This window comes from Eriocheir sinensis, chromosome 19 (genome assembly GCF_024679095.1).
Source record: "Eriocheir sinensis breed Jianghai 21 chromosome 19, ASM2467909v1, whole genome shotgun sequence".
NCBI lineage: Eukaryota > Metazoa > Arthropoda > Malacostraca > Decapoda > Varunidae > Eriocheir > Eriocheir sinensis.
In genome coordinates, this window is record NC_066527.1 from 9,616,116 (window position 1) to 9,626,926 (window position 10,811).

Here is a 10,811-nt window from a genome sequence, read left to right on the forward strand (position 1 = left end):
AAAGGGCTGGACTGCACTAATCTGTCCCTGTAGAAGGTGAAGGTGTAGGCACTGGGAATCAGAAGGTGTCATGTGCTGTGCAGGAGAAGCTTGGAAGGTGTTTTTAACTATGCTATGAAATGCTGGACTGCACTAATCTGGACCCCAGAGGAAGGTGAAAGGTGTATGAAGGTGGCACACTCTCAACCAGTGTGTGGAAAATTGAAATGGTGAAATTGTATATATATATATATATATATATATATATATATATATATATATATATATATATATATATATATATATATATATATATATATATATATATATATATATATATATATATATATATATATATATATATATATATATATATATATATATATATATATATATATATATATATATATATATACATATATATATATATATATATATATATATATATATATATATATATATATATATATATATATATATATATATATATATATATATAAATATATATATATATATATATATATATATATATATATATATATATATATATATATATATATATATATATACATACATACATACATACATACATACATATATATATATATATATATATATATATATATATATATATATATATATATATATATATATATATTTATATACATTAATATATATAGTATCAATTGATCTCTTTTTTCAATTTTTCTGGTACGCCAGCTTGAGTATATTCCAATTCCTTCTACACTTTCATCGTTAGATCGATAGGCTAACTCCATTTTTTTATTTTATTAATAGACCATTGATACATTGATATACATACATTGTACATTTAAGAAAGCTGTTGCAGTATATAAGTACACCATGAATCTGGGGGATCAATAGTTTGAAACGTATCATTTTGTTACTTGAGGCACATTGCTTTCAATCATGTCTTATTTCTCAATTTGCACCTGCAAATATTTTCATCACTCCTCAAAACAACACTGATTACCTAGAACACATGTTCAGATAAAAAACGTAATAACATACTGGCAAGGAAAAAATATATTCATACATGTTGTAGTCCTCGTTTACACAGGCTGTTGCTGATATTTCATGTATTTTATGAATATAAAGGAGAATGAACTGTGGTGAATTAGTTACCGTTGTCAACAATACATTGAAACCGTTCACTCAAATTTAGGCTCACCCATGCGCAAATTCATCAAGAAGGATTTCATTATGACTACAAAATTTAAGCTGCTGGTTACCGATCATGGTTTGCGTTATTGTGTTCCTGGTGCATGTTTTAAGCATTTGTCGGAAGTCCTGACAGGTATAGTTGAAAAGTTCGCAATAAGATGGAAAGATTTATATGTGCCCATTTTATGGGCGCATGCCAATGTCTCGACTCTCAGGAACTTCCTTTGCCTCTCTATGAGTTTCATTACGCTTCCAATAATTTGGTACCGTAGATATTCAGCTTCACTGAGAACTGCATTGTAGATTACAGATAGCTAGATTTCAGTTCAACCGCAATGTTGCCTCCTGGATTTGGCAACGCCGCCCGCAAGCGTTATGTTTTCAAGGTTCTCGGTATTCCTCAGTCAGTCTAGAGTAGACACTTACCGCTTGTCCGCCAACTTGTATTCCAGTAATTGTATTTCCTTCGATAGACTTTAAAGGACCTTTTGGGTTTACTTGTACCAATCCTTCCTGCACGTAAAGCCAGCCTATAGGCAGATACATAATGCATCACCAATAAATTTTCCATTAAATCAACTGCTTCCAATAGTTCATTGGAAATTATAATCAAATGAAAGACAGGGTACAAGATTTCCGAACAAAGACTCCTATCTTGTTCTGGACACCTTCTCCCTGAGCAGTTAGCACAGAACCAAAATGGGAGATAATAATTCTCGATAGTAATTTCTGTTGAATTGTTGATTGAAGGTTACCCTTATGTTCTTACGACCACTGGATTGTTCAAGGCTTTGATGTGATATCTTCCGTACCTTTCTCAGCTTTGGGCAAACGTTGGTTGAGCCTATTTCCCATCTCGATATAAATTGAAAATACATATATGCAGCTCTGTACACTTCCAAGAGCTCCCATCAGTTCTTGGTGACCCTGCAGACTCTCTGGCAAGGGTTTAGCACACTTTGTAGTTATAACTGAGAGCACTTCCAAACTCATGAGAAAAATGTGGGTCATATATTGCTTTCTCGGAAAGGTTGCTTGTCCAATTACTTAAGAGTCCCTGTTCGTAGATAAATCGTCAAGTAATGCCACCAGGTGCCTGAATAGAGGCTCAAAGGAGCGTCCAAAAAGAGAGGTCAATTTCGAGGAGAGGGTGTCTTGATACCCTCCTCTGAAAGAGTTCAAGTCATAGACAGAGGAAATACAGATGATGAAGACGTTCCAGAGTTTACCAGCGTGAGGGGATGAAAGAGGAAGATGCTGGCTGACTCCCCAAGGGGTTTGGACAGTACAGTGTGGAATGAGCATGAGTAGAACGTCGTGTGCAGCGGGGGCCGCGGGAGGAGGGGAGGTACGCAGTAAGCAAGTCTAGAAGAGCAGTCAGCAGGAAATATCAATAGAAGATAGAAAGCGAGGAACCATGATTAAGTGGAATTTGAGAGGTAGAAGACTATCAGTATAAAGAAACACAAAGGAAGAACAAACAACAGCAGACCTGCTGGTTGTTTGTGACAAGCTACACTAACTATCTAATCAAAGGTGGAAAATGAAGGACAGCAAAGGCGAAGGCTCCTCCCTACCCTCCCATCCCTCCAGCCAAAGCTGGCAGGAAAGAAAAAAAACCATGCAGCATGGAAAAACTGCATGGAATTTATGTAGGAAAGAGGAAAGAACTACCATTACTGCTACCACTAACCGGGCGATAAAAGCGGACAAGGACACCAGTATTCGAAAGAATTTAACGTTATTACGACAATGAGTAATATCTTAGTTGCTGGTTGGATTCAAAACACTTGTCTAATCTATTCTTGAAGGCCGTAACTGTTGTACTATCAACGACATCACAAGGTAGAGAGTTCCAAACATTAACAACTCGATTGATGAAGAAGTGTTTAGCTTCGTGCGACGAGAATCTTTTACCACTTATCTTCAAATTGTGATTTCTTCTTGTTCTATTTGATCGATCAATTGTAAAGTAATCTTCCGCATTAATATCACTGAATCCTTTGAACATTTTAAACACTTCTATTAGATCGCCTCGCATTCTTCGTTTTGATAGGCTGAATAAATTTACTTCTTTAAGCTTTTGTTCATATGACAAATTTCTCAACCTAGGAATCATCTTTGTTACTCTTCGTTGGACCCGTTCCAACTTTTCTATGTCTTTTCTGTAGTAGGGAGACCAAAACTGTACACAGTACTCTAGACGGTGTCGAACCAACGAATTATACAGTTTTAATTACTTTTTCCGATTTATTATTAAAGACTCGTCCGATGAAGCCAACCAATTTGTTTGCAGTTTTAACTACCTCTGAAGAATGCTGACCGGGCTTTAAATCGCTTGATATAGTGATTCCAAGATCCTTTTCTTTACTTACTGCAGACAGTTGTTGGCCATTCATTACCGAACGCGATTGTTATTTTTTCCGATGTGCAACACTTTACATTTGTCAACGTTCAATTTCATTTGCCATTGATTGGCCCAACGTGCAAGTCGATCTATATCTGATTGTAAAGCTTCTTCGTCGAGTATCGCAGTTACTTTACAAGCAATTTTTGTGTCATCAGCAAATTTTGATACTTTGCAAGTGAGCCCATCATCGATATCATTAACATAAATTAAGAAGAGCATGGGGCCAAGCACTGATCCTTGAGGTACGCCGCTTTTGACATCGAGCCAGTTAGATGTAACACCGTTTAGAACTACTCTCTGTTTCTGCTCAGAGAGCCAGTCCGCAAGCCAATTGTGAATGTTACCCTAGATACCGTGCGCCAGTAGTTTGCTGAGCAATCGTTGGTGGGGGACCTTATCAAATGCCTTTGGACAATCCAGATATATGATATCTACTGATCTGCTTTCATCGAACACCTCAAAATATAGTGAACAAAATCAAGTAAGTTAGTCAAACACGAACGTTTACTACAGAAGCCATGTTGCGAATTATTTATTATATTATTTTCTTCGAAGAATTTCACCATATTGTCGCGAATGATAGTCTCCATTAACTTACAAACAATAGATGTCAGGCTAATTGGTCGATAGTTTCCTGAGGAACTCCGTATTGTATTGGTGCAGTCGTAGACGTGGTACTATTGACCTACACTTTTTGACCTTGAGCAGTTTATATTAAGATATCGTGTTTTATGCAATTGAAGGCTTTTGATAGGTCGCACAACGTTATAAGCAATAGTTTCTTCTCATCCATATTCCTGCATGTTATTTGTAAACGTGGTAAGGGCGGTCTCTGTTGGAAGTTTAGGTCTGAAGCCGTGTTGAGTGTTAGAGAGCTTCTTGGACTCTAGGAAGGTGGTCATCTGTTGGACCACAGTTTTCTCTGATATCTCTGAGAGAATGGGTAACAGTGATATTGACCGATAATTGTTTACGTTCCCCAGTCTCTGTTTTATAAATAGGTATGACGGTCGCGTGTTTCCACATGGTAGGGAATTTTCCAGTAACAATCGATGTGTTGATGATTGTAGTAATGTATGTGATCGTAACGGGTTTGGAATCTTGGATGTACCGAAGTGTAATCCCATCTGTTTACTGAGTTAGTGTTCTTTGGGTTTTTAATAGTTAATATGACTGTGTTCATGTCTGCTGGAAGCCCTGAAAAGGCCAGTGTGGTTACATCTTGTTGAATTGTAATACGGTTTTGATTTGTAATATTGAGATTGTTTGCATTGTTAGTGGATTTATCCGGCATTTCGTTTACGTTATGAAGTTATTTCTATTTTGCTGGGTTGATGTCTGGTATTGTTTTTTCCATGTGGCGCTGAATTGGCTCTACAGTGTTATATTTTTCTCCGGCTTAATATGATTGTTCAGCATAACGCAGCAGTGACTTTTCTCTCTATTGCGTTGGTGTTTATATAGGTCTAGTAACTCAGCATTATTACGATTTTGTCTCAGAGCGCGCTTGAAGGGTGTTTCATTGACATAGCTGGAAGGCGAATTTCGTCGTTATCCAGGAGTCAAAAGCTCATTTATTTCTTTAGTGACAAAGGCGCATTGTTCAGGCAGTTTGAGTACGAACGTGAGGTGTAGCTGAATTCTACGTTGTCTGTAGAGGAAATTTCGGGAGCAGCGCCTATTAAGCCATCACAGGACAGGTCTTTGCTGTGAGCCCCGAGATGACGAAAAGTTCTCATTCCCGGCTTGCGTTTAGGTTTGGTGATTTTAACCGTTGCTGTTATAAGGTCACGGTCTGCTATAGTGTTTGGTATTATGTCTTTGTGTATTGTTCCGTCATGTTTGTTAGTAACAATGATGTCTAGAAGTGTGGCTGACTGAGGGGTGACGCGGGTGTCAATAATCTGGTGTAGTTTATTTATACATAGTATGGTACCTAGTTTGTTGCTGGTAGGTATATAGTAAAGCATCATTTAAGGCACCGAGCATATAAAAACTTTTGCTCTTCAGGCACATAATCTTAAGGTCTCGTGTATATATTCAAAGGTTTGTTGAGACGCTGAGGGTAATTTTCTACAATGTACACTGATCCAGATGTCTTCAGTACCATTAGGCCTAGCAAGGTCAGAGAGAGAGAGAGAGAGAGAGAGAGAGAGAAAACACACACACACACACACACACACACACACACACACACACTAAATACACACAATGAGTGTGTGTGGGGGGTGAAGGGTGGGGTAGTAGATAGATAGATAGATGTTGGTAATGACAACAATATCAACTAACTAAAGCATTACGAAAGCATTATATCTATTAAAATTCTCTCTCTCTCAATAAACAATGAGGGAAATCAGAAGCAAAGAGGGAAACGCATGCGCCAAAACACTCGGCCGGCTTATGCCATCCCAGACTCGACAAACGCAGCCTTTGCGCCGTCGCGGTGTTTACGATTAATTTAATATTCCCGTCTGGAGTTGTCCTGCAGTCGTCTGGAGATCTCGCCCTCCCCCGCCTCGGCGGTGCTTGGGAGCGTCGGGGAGACCAAGGGCTCCCTGGCGAGCGCCGCAGGGCTGAGGGTTCCGGCAGGGCGTCTCGGCTCCTCGGGGCGTCCATGGCGGTGCCGGAGATCCTGAGTGTCCAGGGGCGTGGGAGGGGAGTGCTTTTGTGCTGTGTGATATGGGCGGGTCTTTTCTGGGGTGAAGGAGACTCATTCGTATCAGCACACAGCACCAAGGAAGGGCGATTTCTGAACAACCCAATTAAAGGATATTACAGGTGAAAACATCTGAAAAAAATAAGGAGAATAAACTAAAGAAACAACAACAACAACAGAGAGAGAGAGAGAGAGAAGGGAATCTAGGAAATAGAGACGGTAACACGCCATGAGAAAAAGGAAAAAAATATAATGAAAATGACGTGCAAAAATCCAGCATGAAGGCCTTGGTGCGTGTATTGCGCGGGAGAGCCTTCTGGGTGAAGGAGACTCGGCTGTAGCAAGATATGGGGGTAAAGGTCTGGTTAGGAGGAGCAAGGCGATGGTGTAGGTAGGTGTAGATACTCTACACAACACTGGGTCGTTAATGACATTACGAAGAAAAACAACACTTCGGAGACAGGATAATGCATAAAAGCAAAAACCAGGAAAAAAATCAGATACAAAATACAACATTAGGCAGCAATAACTAGAATTTAGGGACTCTTTGGGTGTGGTATGGTACGGGTGTTTTCTCTGGGGAAGGACTCAGCTGTAGCAGGATAACAGCATTAAGGAAAGGCGATGTAGATACCCTACACCACACACTGTCAAGCGGGAAATAAAGAAAATAACACTGGAGACGGAATAATACAGAAGAAAAGGAAAAGGATCACATAGAAACACATCGTAAAAAGGAAAAACAAACAACAACAGCAACGACAACAACAAAACTATATAAATGCTAATCTAGCACCCAGGTGTCTGGTGTGTGGCGTGTTACACGGGCGAGGCTTCTGGGGTGAAGGGGATTTAAGCCATGGAGCAAAAGGATTAAGCCATGGAGCAAAAGGATTAAGGAACGAAAGAGGATTTAAGCTTACGAGCAAAAAGGTCAAGGAAACGAAAGAGGATTTAAGCTACGAGCAAAAAAAGGATTACGGAACGAAAGAGGATTAAGCTTACGGAGCAAAAAAGATTTAAGGGGAAAAACGAAAAAGAGGATTTAAGCTTACGGGAGCAAAAAAGGATTAGAATAACGGAAATAGGACGAGTTTATGACAAAAAAGGACGAAACATGGAGCAAAAGGATTTAAAATGAACGAAAGAGGATTTAAGTTTACGGAGCAAAAAGTTTAATGAACGAAATAGGTTGGTTTACACGAACAGGATTTAAGTTGCAGACAAAAAAGAAAGGTTGCGAACAAAAGAGGATTTAAGTTTACGGAGCAAAAAAGTTAAATTTCACGGGCAGGGATTTAAAGACGAAAGAGGATTTAAGTTTATGGAGACAAAGAAGGACGAATTTAAAGGAACAGAAAAGGGATGGGAAGTTTAGGAACCAAAATAAAGGATTTAAAAGTTTCAGGGAAACAAAGAAAGGATTTATAGTTTACGGAGCAAAAAGGATTTAAAGAACAAAAAGAGACTCAACTTTTTAGTGAGCAAGCGAAAGGACAAGTTTTGCGCTTGCGTTAATTTTATCGGCGGAGGAATCTTGTCTCCGGAATCCGTCAGAAACGAACTTTTGAGGCTTTGCGTGTCGGCTCAACGTCATGTGTGATCGATGCTTTGTGTTGTTTTTGTCCCTATGAAGCGAAGTGACACAATATTTCTTCCACCATCCTCCGCTTGTCTGGTGTTTGTCTTTAAACAAAATTATCTCACAAATAGATTCACATCCAGAATTATTACAGGCCGTCCAAATTCAGGGGTCTCCTCTGATCCCTGGGTACTGCGTTTGTCCAGGGCCTCTTCAAACTAACGGCCTCCTCTCTGTGCATCACACGTGCCCTCGTGCTGCGTGTTGCTGTTTTATATGTCTAACCCGGCGGCCGGAAAATGCAGTACTAAGGGAAGCCGAGTGGGGAAGGTGTGTGTGTGTGTGTGTGTGTGTGTGTGTGTGTGTGTTCTTTGGCGCAGTTCCACTATTCCGTTTCGCTGGATCCATCAGACCGTCAGTGACGTCATCGACAGAAGGAGGACGGTGGGAAACGGGGGCCCGCCCGGCCTCGCGCGGAGCTCCGTCGGCCAGTCTAGAGATGATGGGTGATCCAGAAGCTGTGCGGGTTCTCCTAACGGTACTATTCCGTTTTGGATGGGATCCTTGACGTTAATGACGCCAAAATGACGTCCCAGCTGAAACAGTAATGCTCGGCACGAAATGATCCACCCGTCAGTCCATCGCTCATCATTTGTTTGAAAAACATATGGACAGCATAAAACAAAAACGACGTCTTGTATATGCTATTTTGTAGCTAAGTATTGTTTATTTCATATTTTCGCGATATGTAGAATATATTCAACGGCACTGGACTGGCACCACCCCGGATCCAAAGGTAAATTTGAGTTCATCTCTGGACTGGCTCCGCATGCGGGCCCGGGCGCATACTCATATTCGCCAAGTCTGAAACACTTCGTCTTCACGGGAAATTAGGACCAATCACAGCCTGCGCTTTGCTCAGCCAGGCCACGAATTGGCAGCTCGTGACGTCATTACTTTTACCCTTTATTTACACAGTTTTATCATAATATATGTTAATTATTTTGTGAGAACACACATTTTACCCAAACAGATGAGATAAAGTTTATACAATGGATGTTACTGATGTCTGACACATTATAACACAGAGCTGGAACATGATAAGTGATAACTGTGACGAGCTGTTGTCTGTAAGGGGCGTGAACTGGATACAAGAAGAGCGGATTCCGTCTGCCAAGAATTCAAGCATTTTACACACACACACACAAAAACACCCACTCACACACACACACACACACACACACACACACACACACACACACACACACACACACACACAAACACCACACACACACACACACACACACACACAAACAAAAAAAAAACACACACACACACACACACACACACACACACACACACACACACACACACACACACACACACACACACCTACACAAACACCACACTCACACACACACACACACACACACACACGCACAAACTGACATAACACACACACACACACACACACACACACACATTTGGCAAGAAATAACACACACACACACACACACACACACACACACACACACACACACACACACACACCACACACACATTGCAAGAAATAAACACACACACACACACACACACACACGCGTCACACAGTCTGGGGGTCTACTTACTCACATTAGTAAAAATGTTAGTTTTCAGTGGAGGCACATAAACAAAACTCTCAATTACAGTAGACAGAGGGAGTGGTAAAATTTAGGTGGTGGTGAGTTGAGTGAATAAGCTGTAATTTACTTTCCTCCCTCACACTCAAGATATGGCACTGAAGAGTACTTTGATGAGAATGGACAATTATTTGATAACTTATCCCAGTGATGACTATATGCATGTACTGTGTGGTGATTTTAATGCTCATACTCTCACTATGTTCCCTCTGGTGCTGGTGATGATGATCTGGTGCCCGCCGAAATCCCTAACATAAGTGTAACTGATTATGATATAACTAAGACCAGGGCAAACCAAGATCTTGACCCTAGACAGGAACTTTTATGACAGGGAAACTGGTTGAGATTTGTAAAAAATCATCAAGTGTTTATATTTAATGGAATGAGGGGAAGACTTTGTATTTTGCATACAATACAAATATATATTACTTCTTAGGTTCACCTGAAGTTATGCAGTATGTGGTGGTGTTTTAGAGTATTGGATTATGCTCCGGCTATTGTCTGATGTACACTGTGGATCGTTACACGTAAAGATTAAATTTATGGGACCAAGTAATGTACCTGCTAAAGCGAGTGATGACAAATAGCATTGATAATAATGAAGGGAATATCTAAATGATCATGATAATATGGATAATGAACTTCTCACCATTACTTAATGACCCAACTAACCAACGAAGGAAGCCTGTAAGAAATATTTAAAAAAAAAATAAATAAATCCCAAGCATCTGACAAGATATTAAATGAATGCATCAAAAGTACTCAGCATATTTTGTCCCCCCTATTTGTTAAGCTGTTTAATAAGATACTTGATACTGCCATCTGAGTGGCTGGTTGGGGCAACAGTGCCGCTTTATAAGAATAAGGGTGACACTCAGCATGTTAACAACTACCGGGGTGTCACTTTGCTTAGTTGTATGGGGAAGCTGCTTACCTCAATACTTAACGAGAGACTCATTGAACACTCAAATACTAAGTTTATTATTAATGAAACACAAGCAGGTTTTAGGCATGAGTTATCTACACTGGATCATATATTTTTGCTTAAATGTATAACTGATTTGTTCAACTGGAGGAAAAGGAAGCTGTTTGTGGACTACAAGAAAGCTTTTGATATGGTGTGGCGTGAAGGTTCGTGGTACAAGTTGGTGAAGGAAAAGGTGCATGGGAAAATATTTAATGTAATCAGAAACATGTAATCAGGTCTAGTGTCATGCTGAACCAACAGACATCAGACACCTTTGTATGTAATGCAGGGTAAGGCAGGGAGAAAATTTGTCACCATTGCTGTTCGCTTTTATATTAATGATATTGAAGTAA